This window comes from Dermacentor silvarum, chromosome 10 (genome assembly GCF_013339745.2).
Source record: "Dermacentor silvarum isolate Dsil-2018 chromosome 10, BIME_Dsil_1.4, whole genome shotgun sequence".
Taxonomy (NCBI): Eukaryota; Metazoa; Arthropoda; class Arachnida; order Ixodida; family Ixodidae; genus Dermacentor; species Dermacentor silvarum.
In genome coordinates, this window is record NC_051163.1 from 39,751,793 (window position 1) to 39,776,618 (window position 24,826).

At 44.1% G+C, this 24,826-nt stretch overlaps 1 protein-coding gene and 1 non-coding gene across 2 annotated transcripts in view; one reads left to right on the forward strand and one right to left on the reverse strand.

Moving 5' to 3' along the window:
- The window catches only part of LOC119466286 (orexin receptor type 2), a 103,228-nt gene that overhangs the window by 54,288 nt on the left and 24,114 nt on the right, over nucleotides 1-24,826 (forward strand). The gene's annotated exons all lie outside the window — the stretch shown is intronic.
- On the reverse strand, nucleotides 4,478-4,552 carry Trnas-gga (transfer RNA serine (anticodon GGA)). Its single transcript has one exon. It is a non-coding gene; the product is annotated as a tRNA-Ser (tRNA).

Below are 24,826 nucleotides of genomic sequence, written 5' to 3' on the forward strand. Positions count from 1 at the left end.
TACCTAAGAACATTTAGATTGTGTCTACGTTTATTTATCTTGTCAAAATTTACACTGTGTGAACATTTATATTGTGTGATTAGTTATATTTACTGAACTCGAAGTTAGCATAGGCTAATGTTCTTTTTTTTAATCGTTCTTCCTCTTATGACCGCCATGGGCACTACCACCATATCCGAGAATAGGAGTAAGAAAAGTGGGTGAGGCTGGAAACACTACATTTTTGAGCACTGCACAAACAGATAGCAGACGGGACAAGCGCTTGTCCCATCCTCTATTGGTAGTCTGTTAGTTCGTACGCTATGCAAAATAATCAAGTGTAGTCAGCGCCACATAAAGGCACCAACAATTAATACCTTAAGTACAATTATTGAAAAATAATTAGCTCTTGCCTGAGTATTTCCATGTTCTTCCGTCGACTTGATCTTTCTGTGGCCTGTCTCTCTCATTCAGTGTCAACGAGATTCTCCGAATGAGTATCAGTCCCCCATGGGCGCAAAACTTATCGAAAAGACAAATGTGTATACGCATCTTAATATGTTCATGGAAGAGATAGATTTACTTTAATGAGTAACTTAAGGTTTAATTTATGCGTCTGTGTGGAAAGGCAATGTTTCTAAAAGCAACATTACTATGAAAATAGCCCACAAAAATATAGCATATGTAAAAGGTAAACCTGTTGAACACAGGCACACTTAAGCCTCTAGGAGTGAAATACTCTGAAAGTCCCGCGTTCCCAAACTTCCATGTTACAACTCAGAAACATGCTCTTCCAATACTTGAACGCATTAGCGCTTGGTGATACCAACTTTCTATCAGTATGTAACGACAAAGAAACGCCAGCTTGGATCCCGGTACCGTAGAGACTTTCTTTGATTGCAAATGTCTCCTTCGGCGATGTTTGCAATTAGCAAACATCACCGAAGAAGACATTAACGCTTTTGCGGTGTCGTAAGCTTTTGATGGGATGAGGTTCACGATCTCGATTCTCGAGAGGCCACGTCGCATGCATAGCCTCCCGAGATGGTACTTGAGCAACTTGCAAGTGTTCTCGACCTCTTGATCAGTGGCGCACGTGGCAAGCTCCTCGTATAATTGAGCTCCTGTTAGCGTTCACTAATACGTCTGATGGTACTCAACTTGTAGCGTGTCTCTTGAGTTGCCACCCGGCCTTAATTAACTTCAGCTGAGACATATCGACCATATACGATCTAAAACAAAGACATTTCTTAGTGAGCCACTTTCGAGGTATCCGCCTGTACTGCGTCACAAGTGCAATGCTGGCAGATGGTTTCCACATGCCGTGGTTCTGGGTAATTTCTGTTGAACCAAATGTAGTACGTTATTACGTATAAGGTGACCCGACTTTATTGCTTAATTGCGCTGCCTTTCGACAAGGCCGCTGTACCAGGCAATCATTTGCTTCCAGCACCGTAATTAATCCCTGGCGACGAATCTGTCCCATGAAAGACATTGAATCGAAAGTCGCGAAATCGTCATTGTGCACAGTTGTACAAAACTATATGTGCATACACACAGCACCTGTTCGTAAGATAAAGAGTGGCTGAGGCACATGTCCACAAACACTTTCTTCTATGTTGTTTTGAAAGATTACACTCATTTATTTCATTTCATTCCCGGCCTGTGGTCAACGCATATAGACAGCGGTTGATAAGATGTACTCCGTCTGGTCTCTTCGGAGTTAATAAGCAATAGAAAGAGCACTAATGACAAGACACTTGCCACCTACAGACTGTTTCCACGACAGCTGTGCATAAATCTATGTGTACACAAAATGACGAGTCAGTAATAAATGTCAGAGCCACACGAAGGAGAAAAGCAAACATGAGACGAATAAGCGTTTATAATAAGGAAATGAAACAAAAATGTTCGCATCGTAACCTCGTAGCAAGTGCAACAACAAAATAGAAAGAAACAAGAAAGCGTGACATCCACTGATTGTTCCAGTTGTTTCTAGCAGTCATAACTATTTAAGTCGGTACAGAATAGGCAATAAAAAATACATGCAGCTTTCTTGGGGGCAGACGATGTTTACGAACGAAGAGTGGGATATTTTCACGGAAAAGAAGCCTTTACTGTCATCCCTAGTGGAACGACATTACGGAAAATAAAGAGATATTAAGATCCACCAAACCAGGCACACACTAACTTCTTGGGAGCTTTCCTACTTCTGACCTAAATGTGCCGTTTTTACGAGCAGCCGCTTCGCCAAAAGAGCGACCGCGATGTTTCCCGTTGTAATTGAGCGGCCCCTCGAAAAGCGTCGTAGGGAAAACCAGCGGACAACTGAAAATGCACTTAGAATCTTTCGAACCAAACTCTCCCCACACTGACATAATGGGACAATCCCTCGGGACAGTGGCGGACGACTCGACGGTTTCCAACTTCCAGTATGCGGGGCCTTAAGTGGCAACGTTGAGTATACAGGCCTACCACGGAAGCAGGGTCCACTGGGTCCCGTCCGTATATATCGCTTTCCTTGGGGCGTGCGGGAGTTCGGTGAAAGGATCTGCATGGCAAGTACAGTGAAACCCGCCGGACACATTGTGCACATTGAGTTGGGAAGGGCTTCGACGCTAGCTCCTTAGCGGGTTAAGTTGGCTGGCGATTCAACAGTATACGTGACCAGGCGAAGTTCTCGCGCTGTACTGTATTCGGGGCTCGGCAGTTGCTTCTACGAAGCCAGAGGGAGACCCATACAGCGGTGATCGTGAATGACCCCGGCGGGAGGCAAACAGGCCCACCCTGATTAAGCCTGACGCGTTTCCTTTGTCCGTTTCTTTGGTGCGCCGCGCTCCCCGCCCTATAATGCCGCAGGGAGCGTGTTTGCGGGATCTAACAACTCGCGTATATGGGCGTTCGAAACGGCGACGCGATAAGGCGGTCTTAGAGACCGATCTGTACGCGTCGGTAGCTGCTGGATAGTGTAAGCACTAGGAGGAAGAGGAACAGTGGCTTTCGAACAATACCATTCTCTCTGAGAAGAATACCTCGAGGAAGCCTTTTTATCCGAGCTCACGTATACATGGTCACTGCTTTCATGGGAGTGTCTCGCGTTTTCGCGCGCGAGAAAGACTTAGTTGAGATTTAACTCCACAGAGTTCGCGCCTGAGGCGCCCGGGCGAAGAGGCGGAGATAGAGCTTGTTCTACGTGCATAAAATCGGCATGCATGGATATGTTCTGCATTCCGTAAAGGTAGTAAACGCTAGTAAATTTTGTTTGGAGCAATATTGGCACCTGTTGGACTACATTATTTATGCCCGCGTTGTAGTACGCGCTTTGGAAACAAGACATGTGGTATTTGACATTAAATTTAAGTTAAAGGTATTATTTTTGGCATCAATGTCGGCTGACTTATTATTTATAGGAAGTATAATGGATACACCATTCATTGCGAGTAAGTTGTTGGGTCCGTGGGTTTCCCTTCTTGTTTGGAATTTTCGTTTACGTGTAGGGGGCGTCCCAAGTATGATGCATAAAGATTTAAAAATGTCCCAGTGCCACGTAGCTGGACAGATCCAAGGTAATGTTGTTTGCCGTCACTTGGAGATACTCAGAATAATTTTTTTTTGCATTCCCCCAGATTACATAATCAGTCTTAATTACTTAATGAACTTCTCAAATATTATAATTAAATAAAAAGTGTCAATGAGAAAATTGGCGAGCAACATGTAAAAACTCACGATACAGCTTTCCGTTGCTAAATACGTTGTACTAAAAAAGTTTTTCCGAGCGTGAAAGAAGCCCTCGAATACACGCAAAATTTCGACGCGACTGGCCGCTCGGCGTACTCGGAGCACAATCGGAAAACAGTTTTATGTAGCACGTATTCAGCAACAGAAATTTGTATCTGGGGTTTTTCCTGTTGCTTTACAATTTTCTTATTTACACTATTAATTTAATTATGATATTTCAGAAGTTGTATATTTTATTAACAGTAATTGTATATTTAGGCGGAATGCGAAAAAACATATTCTGGCTATCTTCAAGCGAACGCAAACAACATTATACTTTGGTTCGGTTCAGCTACGTGGCTTTTGCATATTTTTAAATTTGGGCGCATGATAGTTGGGACACCCTGTATATGGCCTGGCTTGTCGGCACAGTTTTCCATTCGGTTAATTGCCCTACACTTCTAAATATTGGCTACACACTGACTTGTTTCTAACGCTATGTCTTCCCCAGTGTAAAATCGAATCACCTTGAATGAAAGAATTTGACATGATTCGAATCAAGCCGAAACCGAATTCCCGAACCTTAAATTGAAGAACGATTCAGGGCTGGGCAGTTAGAAACCGCGAAATGCAACTGATTGACGTAATAGTTCAGCGGAAATTCGCTAGGTGGAGATAAGTAATTAAAGGGAAAGTGAGACATCCACCTAAATGTAGGAATTTGCTACAATGGAAACCCAACCGGTTCCTCGAAAGAAAGCCTCGCAGTTGAAGAAAAATTCGTCCTGGTCCGGGACTCGAACCCGGGACCACCGCCTTTCCGGGGCAGCCGCTCTACCATCTGAGCTAACCAGGCTGCCATCTACTAGCCGCCTGGTTAGCTCATTTGCTACATTTGGGTGGATGTCTCAGTTTCCCTTTAAATGTAACTGATTACACTTTGCGGACTTGTATGTTCAGGGTTTAAAATTTTTGCGCTTCAGGTTCTTTTCGAGAAGTTTACGAATTAGTTTCTATGTGGGGCGCGTAAGTAACATTAGTAAAATCAAGTATATTGAATGATAATTTGTACTGCGTATTTTGTACAATCTGCTGTACATACTATACTCTCGTACGAGCAGATCCCACCTAGGTTGATCTTATAGAGCTTCCACAAGACTGAAGGAACAAAAGACGTAGTTTATAACCCTTTGTTGACCAGTGTTCCACATGTAACATACCAGAATTTCTTTTCTAGATGAGTTTCGGTATTTAGTACGAAGATCCTGACTAAATGTCCTTGGACAATACTAAAAGCCAGGCAGCAAGCGTCCTTTGTTGGTTCAGAGCTGGAACACAGGACGAGGAAGAAGAAGTTTGGCACGCGACTTTTTTTGAAAGCGCGGTCAGAGAAGACAGGCCGATGCAAGATCTCCGGCTAGAGTGGTGTTACACACTTGATGTAAAGGAAATGAAATTAACACCCATGGTTCACATATTACGAGAACTGTCTATACAAATTCCAAATGAAGGCACAGGTGCCTTTAGGCGAAGTCCATTTCCAGTTTTCTACCTGGTGTTTCGCCCCTAATGTTGGAACAGTTCCCGGAAAATATTTTTTTGTTCTCTTTGTTAATGTTTATTCTCGATTAGTGTTGCATATTTAGATAAAAAATTAACGTTTTCTTCCAATATGTATATGTGCCGCCATCAAAGAAATAAATGAAGAAAACGATGTAATCGGCTAATATAAGTTTTACCAGTGGTCATTAAAGTTTTATTGATTGCTTGTTTGCGAACGTTTGTATTTCTACCGTTTTATACAGATGCGTTTTAGCTTTATATATTCTTAAAGCCGCTTTAGCGGCAATGCTTACATACTCAGGGAACGCAGATCCAGAACAACTAGACAACAAGAAAAATGCCAGACATTTCCATAAAAGCCTTACCGCTGTGTGCACGATGCCTACTTATTCGCCCTTTGATTGCCGCGATGAATATATTTTTAAAATGCATCAGTATGATAAACTGATGAGATGTTTCAAGTACTCAGTATAATGCCAAAATTTACGCCTGGCCTACAAAGTAAGAGCGAAACATTTATTGCTGATTACAAACGTTAACTGTCGTTGCAAACCTGTGAATCTCGTGTTGTTTAAAGCACTCACAAATTTTCAGTTTATATGCAAATTTGTTGCTTCTGTGATCAATCAGCTTCAAAGTTCTTACATCGCACTCGGAAGCTGCCCTCACTGTAGAACTTATAATAAACGGGCGCAATTTTAATGAGAAAAGTACTTCTTATCTCTAATGCTTTCACGAAGGAGTGACTATCGCTCTCCAACTGCACAGGCTTCCGCTCTCAAATTTATAGCACTGAAGTCTCGTTTCAAATGTCAAATTTTATTTTGCACCAAGATCGGGCCTCAGACAGCACAGATTATAGACTTTGTTTGGTAAGTTGTCTTGAAAGCGCAGCTGTACTGCTCGCTAGCCTCACGTAAATTTACGTATGTGTCATTCCTTAGCAAAGCAGATAATTTGCATGCAGAGAAGCGGTGGAGTTGCGTTAAAAATTTCTTTTCGAATGGCTCTTTCGTTTTTCGAAAAGATTTTCAGCTTTTCACCCGAACCACTGAGATTACTGACGCGAATACAGGCCTCTATCATTCTACCTTGATGAATCTCTCTTAGTAACGCTCGCGCCAGTGCCCACGACTAGAAACAAAAAGTGCATGCATCACTAGAATCTGTCGAGGGATTCTTAATGAGTTCATTTAAATTTCTCAGTGCCCACCGACAGAAGCATTAGAAGGAGGTTTAAAGTTAAGCTTCCAGTTAAGGCTTCTTCTGGCAATCTCTTCGTTTCAGAGGGCACGCCTGAAAGCTTACTTCAGCAAACGCTGCTATCCCACGCCGAGATTTTGCTTCACGCTCCTTCCGGACAGAGAATAATTGGGAATTCACGCCTCAATTTCGTTTGTTTCGAAAACAGTCTTTGAAGTCTCGGTACGCCACGAACAACGAGAACAGATGGAGAAAGCTGTACTCTAGCGGCTAATCACCGCCCCTGATGACCAATCGCATGCCTGAGGGCCGGCCCTTACGCGAGTGCCGATTTTATCGGTTTTTGTGTTGGTCAAATTCACCTGACGTGGACTCTATACCATTCAGTCCAGGGAAGCTCGTTCTGGCGTTGCTGTAAAAAACAACTGGTCTCTCTTAAACGGTGACATTGAATGAATCTCCGCAATTATTCATTAGCCGTGATTGAGCCGAGTCTGTTGGCAACTAAAAGTGATAACGTTTGGCTGCCAAGCGGACATCTACGCGTTATGTTGGGTGGTTTGCCTTAATCGGCTGAAAATGTGTGGGCTGATACTGCATGCAAGTGGTTCATAAGCAAGAATAAGCTGGAGCATTGGTGCGCCCAGAAACGTTATAGCATATATCCCTAAGTGCTTGAAGAAAACATTGGTTTTGTTGAAAGAGAGTGAGAGAGAGAAATGAGATGCGACGTTCCCAAGGAGGACCCTACGCAGCGGTAAGGGTCAGGGGTGAGAGCAAAGCGGAAACAAAAGTGTAGGAGGGAAGCACATGCGCATACAAAAAGAGATACAAGCACACCCACAAACAAATTTGTTTGTGGGTGTGTTGTCTGTGTTTATTTGTTAGTTCGATTGTTAACACTCGAACAAGCAAACAAGCAAAGAAACAAACCGATAAAAATACGCTACAGTATTATAGATCACCAAGTCTATAGCTAGCCTTTGTTCAACCCGGGAGTAGAATACAAGGTGAGTAGAACGCTATACCCGCGGTGGTAGCGAAGTGTCTATGACTTTGTGCTGCTGAGCTCGAGGTCGTGAGTACGACCCCGCCCGTTGTGGCCGCATTTCAATGGGAGCGAAATAATAAAAAAAAAACGGCTCGGGTACTTGAATTTAGGCGTACGTTAAACAACCCCGTTGGTAGTTCATCAGGTGTTATAAGCACTTACGCTGGAAATCGCCCGCTGCTTCGATTTGCTCATAGTATCCAAGGCCCTGAATGAGAAATTGATGACCACGTGAATAAATCCCGCGTACCAGCTGTAGCATGAAGACACCCAGCCGAGTGTGTAATTACGTGAAGCCCTTTTGGCCGCTCGATTTCGGCATGTGTCGGAAGTCGATATACCGGCTCATATTAACTGAAACAACGCCAGTCCTATTATGAAGAAATGCTTTGTACAGTTGTCGATCTTGATCTGCGAATGTTTTCTTGCGAATTTCGACCATATCATGACCGTATCTTTTCTTCGTTTTTTTAATAAGCATGTTTTCAGCACCATTGTAATTACCCTTGACCTTTATCCTAACAAAGGGGAGCATCGCCTTGAATTATTCGGGAAGAGGAAAAAGAGGGAAAGAAGAAAACGCGAGAAAGAATTACTGGGGGAAACCCAAAAAGTTGAGCGCCATTTACACGCCATTTTATTACAGCGTAACAATGAAGAACACCAATAATATTGTGTGCCTAAAAAGAAAGACAAAAATCGCACTGTGGTTCACTGTGGCACTTTTGTTTTCCCAAATGCAACTATGTGCTAATGTCGCGTGCCGTAAAATATCCCTTGAAATCACTTCCCGAATTGTGCCTGTTTTGGCACGTAAAACCCTATAATTTCTTTCTTCCAGAATATTGCATTGTTTGTGCCTAATTCTTTATCTCTCTTCCACATGTGAGCCATTAAAAATACACAATGTGCGCGCTGTACTACCCAGAACCCTTTCTGTTCTTGTACTTCGTTCTAAGTCAAACTGCTAAATCTAGTATCTGTGTGGGCGGCCACCTAGCCAAGTTCAGGTAAACGAAAGAACAACAGACGAAACCAGTGTTGTACACGTCCCTCTAAAAGAAAAGCTCGTTCCTCGTTCCTTCCCAATCTTGAAATGAGTTCCTGTTACAAGTTCCTTTAATGCAAAAGGAACGCGTTCTAGTTACACTTCGAAGACTGGAACGTGTCGTTACATTAACGTTGCATTTGATTTTTTTAAAATTAAATATAGTGTTGGATAATCCCGAGGCGAAATAAAGTGAGCAATTCAAAACTCACATCGAACTACGTACAGTATACGAATTTGTACATCGCCGGCAGCAGATTATCTGGAGATAAAAAGAATCCAAAGAAACGCACCTAGACGAACTTTTTCAGGGACCACTGGACTTACTCCATAGATGTCTAACTGCAACTTTGGGGCTCGTCTATTACGAGTGCAACGCACATTACATGTCCCACTTCGGTGTTCAAGTGCGCAGTCAGGATACTGCGTTTCAGATGTGCAAACAGAAAGTTACTCGAATGCATCAATCTGAATAAATTTCTTAAGGAAAGAAACTACAGGAGGGAGCGTCACGTAACCATCTTGAAACCTAGTCATAAAAAAATATAACGCAGAACTCACGAAAAACGACTGCGCCATAGTCACGTGACCGCTAAGCGGTAGTTCTTTGCACCTAACGCGGTCGCCCATCCACCCTGCATGATGTGCTGCGTACGTGCGTGCGTCTATTCGATGCCGTGGAACTTTTACAGAAGTAACGCTGTTCGCTCTCCCGTTCCTTCGTAAACCTAACGAGTTACCGTTACAGTTCCACCGACCCTTAACGGAACGGTGGCGTTCATCCGTTCCACCCAAAAGGAACTATAGCTCCAGGAACGCCGTTCCGTACAGAACTCGACGAAACAAACAAACAAACAAACAAACAAACAAACAAACAAACAAACAAACAAACAAACAAACAAACAAACAAACAAACAAACAAACAAATAAAAAGAGAACAGCTGCTGTTAAGTTGTGCTGTGATGAGTAAGAATTGTTACAAAAATTCATCGAGTAAAAGGAATCAACACAACGTGAACTAGGCAAGGTTCTATCAACAGATAAAGTTGCCCGAATCTCTACACCGAGAATTGTCTTCATGACCATAAGAAATGTTTTCTTTGGCAGCGCTTGCATATAAGCAGATCACTCTGTCCCCAAAGACGAGAATCCTATTATAAGCTGGTTACAAAAGAGTGATATGGCGGTCAGGAAACTAAAAATGTAATAAGAAGGGTCTATTATTTCTCAGATATCAAAATCAAATTATGCCGTATAGCACGTCCCGAAGTCACAAAGACAGGCGCCGCCCACTCATAACCTTAAGCGCTTCGGAATAATTTTGACCACCCGGAGTTCTTGGAAGTGCAGCTTTATATAAGCACAAGACAGTTTTCGCATGTGATCTTAATGAAAATGCCGCTGCCTTGGCGGGAAACGAACCTGTGGCCTCAGCAGCAGAGCACCCTATCCACTGAGCCACCACGGTGAACAGATATCGCTAGCAACAGCTCCACGATGATAATGAAGGCATGGCAGCTCATACGTTGCAAAAAAAAATACATTTATTACGGCGAAACGATGACCACGACGAAACCAACAACGTCAAAAAAACATAACAACAAACACGGAGAAATGAAGCAACTGGGAGGAGGCGTGACGGGATTGAATCGAAGCTAGAAAAAGTCAGCCTAAGCACGGGTGGTCAATGTCATGCTTTTTTTTTTTCTCTTCCACCGCCGCTCTTCCAAAGCGCACTCTCGCACGCTCGCTGTCACGTGTTGCTGCCACAATGGCATGGTTGAACGTAGTCAGTAAAAGTAACACGTTGCATTGAACGTGCAAAGTTGCACGAGTATGTCGGAAGAAAATATGCACAGTGCGGTGGGCCCAACACCGAACATCTGCTGATCGGTTAAAACCTACCGGGAACCAAGCAGACGCCGAATCCACCGAGCGCTGGGTCGCATGTTGGGTTCACAAATGGAGACGGAAAAAGCGAAGGATATGGCTTCATGCAGAGTTGGCTGTCGAAAGCCGGCGGCGTAATGGAATGCGCTCTCATAGTGTATTTCCGTTCTCCGTGAACAACAGCGACAACTAAAACAACATCAATAGCAGGTCATTGAAATACCTAAATATAAACAACAACAGTAGTATAACACTTGTCAGTACAACCATCTATGATCAATGCAGCGAAATGACCAATGAAATGAAAATGAAAAAAAAAATATATGTGTCCGGAACGTCACGTTCTCGCAAAAGGCCGAGCCCATTCATAGCTCGGAAAAGTCATTCAACTTCAGGCAGGAAGTGATAACCGTAATATTTCTCGAAAACTGCAACTGTATACAGATAAAGTACGACGGCTACGATCATTATGGTTAACGACTGCTTTCTACGTGCGAATACCATTAGAGTGAATAGAAAGCAATCAATTTACGCAGCAGATGGCGGTACAAAGAAATCGGACCTCGCATGCGGGTTTCCTGGTGTTCGTTGATGTACGCTATCAACCCCAAAGGCTATCAGCAATAATTTTACTGATATATTACAGCGCTTCTTCTTTGGTGCAGCACAACGCTTTACAAGAAGTGCTTGCTGCGTAGTTCACCATAAAGATTTGAACGATGATGACATTTTTGAAGAAACCAAACATTTGACCCTTTTCAACTTATTGATATAGCGGTCGTATTGTCCCTCACGGTAGACTTATATGCCAATATGAATGCTGCGTATGTGCCTGCTTGGGTGCGCGTTTATACACACTAAACATTTTACCCTCACGTTTAAGGATGACACGTTTAACAGCATCATGTTTAAGGTGTCAGATCAAATCGTTGGTCGACACCAATGAAGGTATCTTGTTTTCAGACTTTCTGGCAAGTAGAATTGGCGATAGCTACAACAGACAGCACGAAATGTGCATTAGATACTTTCAAAGCTACATCCGTCGAATTCTATTGTCAGATATTTCTGTGTGCCTAAGGCTGCCAGAATTATTGCATCTCTTTCAACCACGCCTTTTCTCATCATACGTCTGGTTAGAGATCGTTGTCATGCGCTAGAAAATTTTTAATGCCCTAACAGTTCGGGTGTAGCCCTTCCGGGTGAAAATTTTTAGTCTGTATGTAATAATAAATTATAATTGTGGTCTTTCACATGCCAAAACTACTATCTGATAGTGAGGCATACCATCGGGAGACCCAGATTAATTTTGACGATATGGAGTTCTTTAACCTGCACCATGTGCACGTGACACGAGCGCAGTGTGTTTTATCTTTACTTTGTGATTCGTCAAGGTACATAGCCCAGCAAAACCTGAACTATGCTACACCAACCGACCCAATTTTCCTACCCTATTGAACGTTGCCTATTTTGCCGCTGCCTATGACAGTTCAGTCACTTAGTCTTGCGTTCTTTGTAGATTTGCCCTGAAGGCCTGATTTCCCGCGATACTGGCATTTATTTCTTGCGGGTCGAAAATTGCATCAACTACACTACGCAATCAGAAAAGGTTGTTTCCAAAAATATGCAATTTTCTCCGCAACCATGCTCAAAAACCGCGTTTCTACTCGCAGAGATGAGTGTGAAATAAACTCGATGAACATTTAAACCTTGACATTTAGCACGCTTAACCGCTTGATGCCCTTGCTAGTGATGCAAATTAGAAATGTGACTTCACAGCGACCTCAAAGCAAAAGCAATATTCATTAGAAAAGACTAAATCAAAGCAAGACGGCGTCCGATATTTGGAAATCCGTTATACTGAAGTTCACATGCGTGTTTCCCTAATCTATCTCAACGGTGGTTTTCAGGCGTGGCGTTTCGTCCAAAACAGCCCGGTCCGGTGGTTTACCGAGCAAACAAAACCGCCGCTTCCGAGTGGTGGCACAAAGCCCGAGTCATGTAGGGAAAGCACTCAGCCGCGCGCTGCTATGTTCCTCACGAGCTCGAACTCTCGAGAGACGGTGCACTCCGCCCGAACTGTTCCCGAGTTACACTTCTGCGAGCCTTTAACTCAATGTTTTAGCTAGATTAGAGCCAAAGTTATTCCGGCAGAGCGCTATCGTCTTGCGGCTTGTGAAAGTTTGGCGAAAGTTGCGGGAATGAAATTGTACGGAAGGTGTAGAACGGGTGTGTCGAGGATAGAGAACAGTTAGCCGAGAGACTTTAGCTCACGTGACCGTACGAAGTTCCGTTGTGTAGTTCCGCGCCTTCGTCAGTTTCTTTAACGATCAAAGGCAGAACTTTTGAGGCAGTGTTCGCGAACATCTGCAATTGAATAGCGACCAGTGAGGGCTTATAGTATAACGACTTCGTGTTTGCATATTGCTTGCTAGAGCCTATGAGAATGAAACTAACGTGTTGTAACTACCCGACTAGGGATCATTGGAAACCGGAAATAGATAAGACATGCAACGCGCCCATTCTTTTCGGTACCGTAGCTGCTGGAAGGAGTTGGTCACCCGGACGGACAATATCGACTCTCGAACAATGCCTTTGCGAGTGGGAACACTGACGTCGGCACATATTCGTACGTGGGCGGTTCTCTTCACTGCCGCCAGGCGTAAGAATGTGCATTGAATACGGTAAACGCGCTGTCGACGTGCCGAAGCTAACCTTACTAGTTTAGGCACTAGTTCTGTAATCGTAACTTAGGTGAAGGCGCGACAATGGAGACCCGTCTATTGTCGCAGGTAGTATGAACACAACTATTCGATCGTTTTTTGAATATTTACGAGCACGACATTGATAAGTAAGCACTGCGAGCTTTCACGTTTACTGATCTTCTACATATCTTAAGTATTTGTTTAGCGTTGTCAGGGATTCCATGGCAAGCCACAATACAAGCGGATTGGCCTGGTTGTCTAAGCATTGGCTTCAGACGGAGATTTTATTTGTTTACCTGGGGCGCGATTGGAAATTTTTGTTCATTTCGCGTTCTGCTCAGTTGCTGCAACGTCACAAAGTGGCAGTATGCGAAATTTGTGACAAAGGGAGGGAGAGAGCAGCCAATCGGCAAGCGGTGAACGACGAAACGTCCGGGGAGTTCGTCGTTTTTGGTGACGTCAAAATGACGGCACGCTCTTGCCAATCATTTTGATTAAGAGCACGTGATCTGCTAGGCGCAGTACGCGACGGGAGATGTGAAGTTCGAGTGGTCATCCGCTCGCTACGAGACCGGCTTCGCATGGCACGTCTGGTGGATTGGATTGGATCCAAACAGCGGTTGCGGCTACGCAATGGTTACCGCTTGCCAATTGGCTGCTCTCTTTCTCCCGTTCTCAAAACATTTTGCATAGTGCCACTCTGTGACGTCGCAGCAACTGAACAGAACGCGTTTCGAACAAAGATCTCCGATCGCACCCCTGTTGTTGATATCAAGTCAAGTTTCCTTCGCTCGGCGACCCCTCTATCTCAATTGAAGAAAGTGCGTGTGAAACAATCCGTATCATTCGCAGCACAACATTTAGTCCACAGTTTGCGGTATTTCTACAGCGAAAACAGCCGTGACAATGACTCATAATTAATTGGACAGAAGCAACCGTTATTCCAAGCGAATTAGATAACGTCTAGAAATCAACTTTTTATTGGAAGCTCTGCAATGACGTAACTAAGCCGAATTGCTTCAGGAATGACAAAAAAAAGAAATCAAAGTTGGCAATTTTTTATAAGCATGGCTACTTAAATGATTAAGGTGACTATTTGAGCATATTGGTAAGACATGAAAGAACTTTATGCGAACAAGACGAGAACAGAGAAGAGGCTCGTGTGTCTGCGCTCATGCGTCTTAGCCTCTTCTCTGTCCTTGTCTTGTGCGCATGAAGTTCTTTCACTTAAATGAACGCGTAGCAATTGTGAAATGCACTGTTTTTAAACTTCACGGTGACAAATTGATCATTTAAGAAACTTTGTAATTTGCTGTAGGACAGCAGTCATCGAAAAATTCCACGGAGCAAACTACGGTGAGAAAACCTTACACTTTACTTTTCGCCTCCCCAGTGTAGGGTAGCAAATCAGGCGCGACCCGGTCAACGTTCTTACCTTTTTCTTTTATTTCTCCCTTTTTTTCTTTCTCTCTATTGCTTAATTTTCCAATACTAGACAATTTCTAGGTAAGTTAGCATGGCAAGACGAGGAACACTAAGCTAAGAAAGCTTGGAGTTAGCGAATATGCCCCAGGTTTCGTTCCACGCAGTTTATTGTTCCTGCGTACGTTTCCTACTACTCATTCCCTTGCGTCGCATTTTCTGCTAAATTATTCATGAAATGTATATACCGAGCTCACCTGAAGTGATCTCCAGTGACATTGGAGGGTTTTACCTGTTTTGTAGGACATGAAAACTTTGAACTTAAAACGGTGTATATAGGGAAACTTCACTGTCAGCACAATTTCTGGTAACCTGCCGAAATTCGTCCTTTTGTATTACCTATACTCAGCAAGTGATGTTCAAGTTCCTTGCAAAGAAAAGTGTACAGTTTCTATTCTTACGAATGGACGGGCTCCTTGAGGAGGTGAATCAAGCATTCTTAAACAATCCTAACGAAAAGTCTTACGTCCGGACTAAATTAGGCCTTCTTATTTGAGCAATTTCCCCTATCTGCACACGGAATAACGCTTCCGAAAGGACCGCTCAAAAATACGGAAACGCTACGATCTGCTGAAGTAACTCACCTTCATGGTTCTGCCAGGGATTGTACGGCACACTGGGTTTGTCTCCGTCTATTTGGATATGCATTTTATGCCGTGGAACACCAGGAAGCGGCAGGGAAGGAACGTAGAAGGGTGGAGAAAGGACGAATAACTGTTCCGCTTAAAGGTATACCTACAGCTTAGACATTTTGCGTATCAATATTATTTGTTTCTCTGAAACATGCTGAACCGGTAATTACCATCTACGGTAATGATCTTTTTGTAGTTGAAATCAGCCGTTAGAAATGATCTTTATAAATCGTAAGCTGAGTTAAAGCACTCTCTGTCCTCTTATTTTGCCGTCACTGAGTCTCAGCATTTGAGCGCTCCATTTATACTCTGCAGAAAAATCGGAGGACACATAAGCGCTTCTTGTGAATGCGAACGCCGTAATTAAGCGGTCCTTTTACTTTTGCGCAGCGAGTAATGTTTGCTTTAATGCTCATGCCGCCCGCCCTGTATTGGGAGAGTTGACAATGATGCTGGAATATTTCGCTGCCTGCCTCTTAATTCGCTCGTTTTGCTGCCTTCTTCCGCTGGCTTACTTCGTCCGCGGTGTACTGGCGTGAACGACCATGTATCGCTACTGCCGAGGTTGCGGTCGCCGACGCTTCAGACTCCATTGTGGTGCGTACTGCGCGAGCCAGCAAGCGCGAACCAGCGTCACTGTGACGAGGCTCACTAGTGACGTGGCGTCACAGCCAATGGGAAGTTAGGTGCCCTTCCGCTGCTACAGATGCCGCCGGCTTTTTAGGCTTATTGGGCCATTTGACGCTTTCGCGCCAATAATGTTTCTCTGATTCAAATGGAGCTCAGGACTGCGATGCGCAATTGATATCGCAGGCAGAGTTCATTATCGGCGCTGCAGAACATAGCAATGAGATTGCGTGTAGAAAGACAGTGGCACATTGATAAATCCTCTACTCACAGAGAGATAGAAGGAAAAAAGAACACAAACGCACCCAAACAGATACCCAAAAGGGCGTGGGAGACTTGGAGTCATTTAACTATAGGTCACTCGAAACTAGGAACTTCAGTAGCGCCTTCGTCGCCTACTGGTGTGTCGACCGCATAGCCCACCATTCCAAGATCGTCTATTCCAAAAGCAACTTGGTGTCGAGCCGCTTTCGTGGGCAACCGTCTCTGCTTTATCGAGGCCAGTAACCAAGGACGTGATCGATGGTTTTCCTCGCTGCCGTAATGCCCATAGGCAACACTGTCAGCCATTCTGTGCTTCTCCGCGTTCTCTCTTTCCGCATATTTCTGTCTGCCCTTACCTGTCCCCCAATGTTGGGTAGCAAATCGTATGTTTGTGTTCCGGTTCACATTCGTTCCTTTCTCTTTCACTTGCCTTCTAACGAAATCTTTCTTTGAAGTTCTTAATATCGCGTGAAAACGAATCTTAGTAACAGAGTAGCAATCTGGTTGTGCACTAAGTGCCACGTTGTGAAGGGCAAGGACACGTCCATCGGGTGTTCTGAAAACAAGGCTTACGTTTCCAGAACACGCGAAAACGATACGCGGTCCAGGAAGCAACCGAGCTCGACACGCGAGCGGAAGAATGCAAAAGGCTTTCAGAAACCTGGCTCCCGTTTCCTGTGGTACATTTATGAATGACAACAAACTGCTCTTCGCGATGTTAAAACCGTACTATGATTTAGTAAGTATACACCATAAGAATACGATGCTCATGACGTAAAAAAAGAAAGAAAAGTAAACTTTGCCAAGTGATCCTACAACTTTTGTCCTCTCTTTCGAGAGGCATTCTCTTTCAAAAGCAATTGCTATTAGTTGCTCTCAGTAAGAAATGTCCTGAGTGTCTGAAGTGTCAATGACGATAAATGCATGTATATTAGATGAAGGAAGCAGCCGAGCTCAATCTAACATAAGGAGTTTGTTGATAGAGGAAATGATAAGATTGTTGTAAGAAATGTACAGGAAACAGCTCAGGAACATGCAGGCGTGAGTGGGTTCTCTCGTGCGCTTCCGCACATTATATTTGCGCATACGTCAGCATGCAAGCATGTGCCTTTCTCGTTCTGCGTGCGAATGAATGTTTCTTTGCGTGTGCATACTTAAAGAGGAATTGAACCTATACATAATATAGCGATAGACCTGCTGACACAGAGTGTCAGTGCTCAATACATGCTAGTTGCGTGCAACGTTCCTAGAGAAAATAAATTGTCAGCGTTCACAGAAGCTGTACAAGCGTTGTTAGGTTGTTCTTTTTTTATTGTTTATACCGACAACGTAAGATAGCTTGACTATTTTTTCAGCTAACTTGATCGAAGTGGTGAACTAGTCGCATTGAAAATAAAGTGAATATCCCACGAGAGCCAATATTTTACTTATGAAATTTATATGTAAGCACTTTAAAGGCGCGTTCGCAATTAGAATTTAGGAAGCGGAGCCAGCGCGTTCGCAAAGCGTATCCAGTTAAATGGAATTCTCAGACTGACAGCAGTTTCGAGCTATGAGTTGGCAAAATGTGCGACGAGATTCATTTGCGTTGCAGCTAAATGAGTCTCGCAATGCTTGAGAATGAAATTAGTTAAAAGAGGAAGTAGAACGACAGTGCAATATATTGCAAGTTTTATGGTGCTTAACTGAAAGTAGATGGCCTTATTCATAAATACTTCCAAGTGCATGTGCCTCCAAAACCTAGGAGCTTGAATTCGCGCATTGCAAGATGTGCCATAAACATATTAGTTTCAAACAAGTTGAATCATCAATGATGCATTTCAATTTTTCGCGCAAGTTACATGCGCACCTGGGAGGTCCTTCAACGGAAGGAGCCGAATTGTGCGACCAGCCCCAGGCACTTTTTGTTAATCTCTTAAAACTCCACTAAATAGACACACTAAATTTCTCTAGATTAGGAATGGGTTATTTCAAAACTTTTTTTTTTTTTTTTTTTTTTTGCACGGTATCGCTGACTGTTGGGCCTGTTGGTGCGGCATGCTTCGCGATTATAAATTAATTATCAGAGGCGAAAATAAAAGTCGTAGATTCAGGTTCCTTTTTTTTTAATTTCATGGCATATTTCCAAAGCTAGTTCATCAGTGACGTTACAGATTTGAAAGCATTTTTTCCGTATCTGAGATGTCGTGGCTTCGAAAACGCACTTGCATCTCGCTAAGACTAGTTTTTCTTGGCTCTCTTAGACTCTCTTAAAATACAACGTGGTCCATCTTTACCGATAAAAAATAACTAGGCTCGAGCAGATGCTCTCAGAATTCATGACGTCACAGTGTGCTATTGCGGGAATCTTAAGGTGGTGCTGCCACCTGTCTAATTTTTGCGTCTGTTCTGACTTGCTAAACCTCTTTACATGGTGAGAACAGTTTTTTTTTTTGTAATGTACGAGGGCTATTGCCTAATACACCTCAAATTATTACTATGTTTTTTTTTTCTTTAGTGACCCTTTAAGCTAAAAAAAGCCACCTGCGACACAGTGAATGCCGCGATGTATGCGTTAGTCATAACAGGTTCAAGAACGGCTCATCTCAAGAAAAAAAATGAAGGAGGGTCAGGAAAACGGGCACGAAATTCTGATGATGAGGACGACTGAAGATAAACAACGAATCCCCTCAGACTACGCCCGCCAGAAAGGCGTTGTTGGCAAGCAATGCCCACAGCGGCTCCAGAACGCCTGACGAGGTCATCGGGGATGCAAAGAAAGAGATGCCCCCCCCCCCCCCCCCCCAAATAAGATTATTGGCCAAAACAAAACGATCCCCCACTTGCTTTGGTACGAGCACTCGTTCACTGGCTGCCCATGTCGAGGCGGACACTTCGATCGACATATGCGCTCCGTTAGCTATACCGTATCGCTCAGTGCGTCACTTGGAATTATGCGAAGCCTATGTACGTGTTCTCGACGCGACAGGCAACCGCTCGAAGGCGCCGGCGTCACTTGCTTGTTGGGCAAGGCAGTGTTATGCTCTTGGGAGGTTCCTTTGTCTTATGCCCACGTGCCGTCGGACCTACGACGAAGCTTTGACTCGGGAGCGAGCTGCTATCTAAATACATGGGAGCGGAGAAATCGTTTTGCTTGGCATTCAACCCACTCCGCCTAGTTTGGTTATGTTTGTTGAACCTAAAAGGAAATGGCAAAATACCGCGGCTGTATAGTGCAGATAGGTTTATTTACGTCCTCCAATTTTTGACAAACTTTGTTCAATATAGCAAGATTAATATGTATCGTGTGTTTAAGCAAACACTTTCAAAAACGTTTTAAAATTGCCTGTGGCAGATAGGACAGTCTAGTCCATGAGCTGGAATACTCGAAGAGGCAGACATTACTTGCACAAAAAATGAAATGGGTATGGACTAATTAACAATTCGCTAATTAAGGTTTAAACTAATTACTTTATGGGAAATATTGCAATTAAGATAACATTATTGATAATACCTCACGAAGGATTACTGATTAGTGTAGGCTCATTCCTCGTTTACAGTACGTTTGTGAAGGCTTCAACTTGCAACAGAGAACTCAGGACCGGACCGCAACAAGGGGACATACGTGAGGGAAACTAAGTGCTTGTCTTGAGTATAAATCCCAGAGACCCGTAGATACCTCAGAGACATAATCGCTTTCAAAGTTAGTTTTTATTACCGACGTGAGAAGATTATGCTTTTTTGCTCATTTACCACAGCTAGATGCTAAGACCAGTAACTCTATGTTGCGGACACATGTTTATTTAGGTAAAAGCCACTTTCCTTTGCCTAAGCACGGAGATGGACATGTAGCGCCCTGTTGGGAGTCGCATTGGAAACGAACCCCAAGGGTATCTTCAGTCGTCTGGGACGACAGAGTTATGAGTAATTAGCGTTGCTTTCCTCGAGCGCTGAGTGATAAATATTGGACTAAGCCACATCCACACAGTTCAGAAAACGCATGACTTCATATCTGGCGTGAATACGTTATTTGATTATTTCTTAGGTGATATTGAAATTGATTTAAATCAATGTGCAATTTAATGTCAAAGGGGTCTCAGGAGGATATCGGTGAATGCGTAACGTTACTAAGGTAGTCTCACCATTTTAGAAATCAATTATGATCATCGCAATCCCAACACGTCCTTCAACTATTATCTCATCTCAAGCTTATTGGCTCCCTCTATTCTGTAATTCCCCTTCGTATCATCTTTTGGTTTGGCACACAGATTGATTTAAACTGTCTACTCTGATGGGGTACATCTACAGCGTTAAACCCAAGCAAGGTTTCCCTTGGACATTGCTGCCTTGCGCAGTAACAGATTTACCTAAGCTCCCATTATATACCCATTCTGACCCGCCGTGGAGGCATTGTAGCTTCGGCCTTGCGCTGCAAAGCCCGAGAGCATGGGACCAAATCCCGGCAGTGCCGGCGGCATTTCGATGGGGGCGAAGCGCAAAAACACGCCAGTGTACCATGCATTGGGTGTACGTTAAAGAACCCCAAGTGGTCAAAGTTAACCCGGAGTCCCCCACTACAGCGTGCCGTATAATCATATCGTTCTATTGGCGCGTAAAGCTCCAAATTTAGTTTTAACCGACTCATTCCATCAGTTCGACATGCTAGGTAGATATAAGCACACTAACTATCTTTCACGCGAATGGGCATACGGTGATTCGCTCCAACTGCTTCGACCGGATGTCCGGTAACACGAAAGTTTTCCAAAGTTTCCCTTTAAAAATATGACATTGCTTCAAGTGCCACTGCTTATACTCTTGCAACAAGTGCGGTTTCCGCCTTCCTTACGACGGCTACAGAGTCGGCCAACACTGCATTTAACTAAACTGCATAGGCGAAGGTCGTTCCGCAAGGCTTATTCGGTACAAGAAACCCACAAAGGTTGGGGGGCGTGAGAAGATAAACCAGCGTGTTATCACGTCTACTTTGGGATCAGTTTTACGGTGAGTAGCACGCTCTACGCTGGTGCTCCACTGATGGCTCCTCGGTGGGAACAACGCAGGCACCTATACGGCCTATACTATAGCACACGTGTGTATACAGGGCTGTGATGTCCCGCGGGTAATCAGCGCCGTTGTGTTGGCTCTCGCGAATCAACCGGCTGTATACCCACATTTACGACGTCCCGACGAGCCTTTTGTGAGCGTTTCTGATCCTTTCGAAGCGCTGTCAGATAGCTATTCCATCGCGACACGAGACGCGAGGCGAGAGTGACAGCTTATCGGTGCCCGTGAATCGACCGATCAGAAACGCTACTTCGCTTCACAGTGCCATTTGATTTGATTTTTTTTTTTTGCCCGGCGAAGAGCTCAGACGCTTTGAAAAGCCCCGGGTATACGTTGAAAGCCCCCTTTTCACTGTTTTTGAAAGGCGACCAAACCACCGCCAGTCTGCGTTCTCCGTCAAAAAAGAACGTCGCATTTTATTACCGGATATTTCTGAAATGGCGTCCGCGAGAAGCCGGAAATTAATAACCGGAAGAAATGTGGGTGACTTTGGGAGATTTAGGTCCCTCTAAGGTGACCGCAGGAGAGGCTGTGGTTTCGAAATTTTTGAAAACTGATATGCGCAAAGCGCCTGACAGGTTTTGGCAGGAAAGTTATTACTTGTCACCTGTATTTGACGCTTTTGATGTGTGTCGATCGAAACGTCGAGGTAGTGTTCAATTATTCGTTCATTGTTGGGCACCACTTTTTCCTGGCCGCGCAGTTTTACGCCGCCTAATAATGTAATAGAAATGGAAAAGTGCAGTAATAGCGCGCACTGAGGGTTGTAACGATATATTAATGAAAAAAAAAATCAACAAGATAAAATTCTACCTAAATGAAACCAATACATCGTGCTCATTTTTTGTGGTCCGGTGAACGCATGCGAAGCGATCAGTGCCTGCTACGTGTCATAAGGCGCAGGGGACGAAAATACCGTGAGCGCGAACCACAATGCGTACGGAAATTTCTCCGCTTCGATCGCGCGTAATGCATGACATTTCCGCGGTGGCTATATAGCGTTACCGTCAATTGTGATTCGGCGAGGACGGCTCTGGCTATAGTTCTGGTACTTAATGGATCGAAACGGGTGACGGCCACGTGAGGTTTTGGCGAAAAAGAGAAACACGGTTGCGTACCAAGACGCAAGCACTTCCACCGGCGTGCCGAGTTCTTTTTCCTATACGTGCCAACAGAGGTTCTGACGCACAACTTCGTATTTGGTACTTTGCGTGGGGCAGCCGTTCTGTGGCGTCTGATAATCACAAGCTTCGTCGAAGGTGCGTACTTAAGTCTGACAGCTTGAAGTCCCAAATAACGGACCACAGATCTATCTTTCTCTTCTTGCAAAATGCACGCCAGCAACGCGGACAGGAGTGCAATGAGCGTCAATCGTGTTTATTGCCCTTCGCAAGCTACGACTGGAAATCTTAGTGAACTCCCTGTGACAAAACTTTATTTCGAAAGCCGGCCGACGTTTTTTTTTTGTCCAGTCTATGGGTAAGTTTTAGAAATCGGGCGTACTTATTCTTATTTATGGCTTGGCCCTTCTCACACCGGAGCTGTCCAGGATACTTAATCTACGGGAGCTGTCCAGGATCTTAATCATGATACATCACCGACCAGGGCGTCGGAGATGAATCATGACTAAGAACAGCTAGTAACCCTTAGTACTTCCGAAGGGTGGGAGAACTAATTTATACAGATTCTGTGTATCAGCTGCTGCATACATGTGGGAAGGTTTTTCGTCGACTAATGTTAAGCTGGCTAATGATTACGGCTCCCCATCGCGCGAGCAGGAAGGGAGTTTCTTTATCAAGCTGCCATCTCTCTCGTCTCATATTCGCTCGACAGTAAGGCGTAATAGGCACTTAGGGATGTCGGTTAAGAGAGTGAGTGTTGCAATCTCCGACGGTTCGGATTCAGTTTTCTTGGGGTAATTGGCCAGAGTCCATTACGCTGCAGAAATCAGCAGCGTCAGCGACTCAGCGTCTTGCAAGTCTGAAATCAGTTATGAACTCCAAAGAAGGAAGGCCTTCGAGTTGTCTATGAGGATCGATTATCAGCATTTTTTTGGTAATTTGTTAATTGCTCTAGCTTATTCAAGCTTGACATGGACGTGAACAAAGCAAGCCAGGATTATTTTTTTAGTTATCGAATTCTCACGGTTATAATAAAATTTCGAACGCACTTTCTGCAATGCCTTTAATGAGAATTTCGATGCGAAGCAACGCGTTGTTTTGAATCATAAATTGCCTAGTAATCATAGGTTCACAGGCCAATTTAGGCTCCCTATTAAGCTAGCGGATACAAGTGGCGTCAAGAAATCAGAGTAGGAGCGTGTCCCTCTATTGCACGCATTACAATGCGAAAAAGTGAATAGTTTCATACTTGAAACTAAGCATTTGCTGGGTTTGAGCACGATCAGGTTGACGCTCGGAAGCCAAAACACCATGCGTTTTTCCTATATTCCATGCGTTGCAGGCATAAGTTCAACTATTGCGTTAGTCGACCACGGAAAACTCATACCGTGACGTGATATGTGACGATGTACGTCAGCCTTTTTCGTCAGAGACGTCGCCGTTCACGCCGACAAGGCGTATGAGCAAGGAATTGCGAGGATCGTTTACTGTTTGTCGCCCGCCTGGCCTCAGCATGATCGCATCTTGCGGCTATAGCCGTGGGTGACACAATACACGGCTTGCTCGTGGTCTTCGGCTCACACCAGCTATATATGTATATAAGCCGAGAGCCAAATACAACGATCCCAAAGTGGCGTCACTTTCTCGTAGCCATTATTCTGAAAGGCGATCGGCGATTATGCGCAGAAATATGCGCCTGCGAGCGGCTGTGGGTACGAGTTACAACACATACAGATGGCAAATTGTCTACGCATGAGCGCCGCTTTGCGGCTGTGATCCTGCGCACGACGCAGCACAGCGGTTTGTTCTGTTTGATTTATTATCTTTCGTCTGTCAGCTGAAGAGTCGGTAGGCGATATGAGCTTCCCGCAAAACCAGCAAACGTCTGAGTAAATTATTCCATACCATTTGTCTTCGTGAGTCATCCTGCCACTCCTGTGCGTACGCGAAACAAGAATGACCGTCTTCATACTGTAAATGGCAGAAAAAGATGCAGATGTTACATATTTCTTAATATGTAATCAACATAGGTTGCTCATCTGTGACTGAGCCTTCATTCTCAATGTGATGGTATATTTAACTACCAACATTGCCTTTCGCTTCACATTTCTTGTTGTTTGATTGAGTAGGTTTCTGTTTATTAAAGTTTGTGTTTTTCTTGTTGAGTTGGTCGGTCGGTTTGTTGGTTGGATGAGGGATTGGTTAGTTGGCTTTTTTTGCAGTTCAGTTCGTTGCGTGGCTGATTTTACTTTACTGATGGTGTGTATCGATTGTGGGGGATGTCCTAAGTGTCGGATGGCATCAGAAAAGACGTTAGTCAGACCAGCCATATGACGATAAATGCTAAAGGTAGGTATCTGACGCAATGATCACTTCAACCTTCTCTTCACCCTGCTCCCTGTTGTTCATGGGTAACGCTGGTTTATAAAACGTGGCGACATTTATACGTGATCACAAGCAGTACTAAAAGCCACCGTTGAATGTTATTAAGCGTCATGACTACG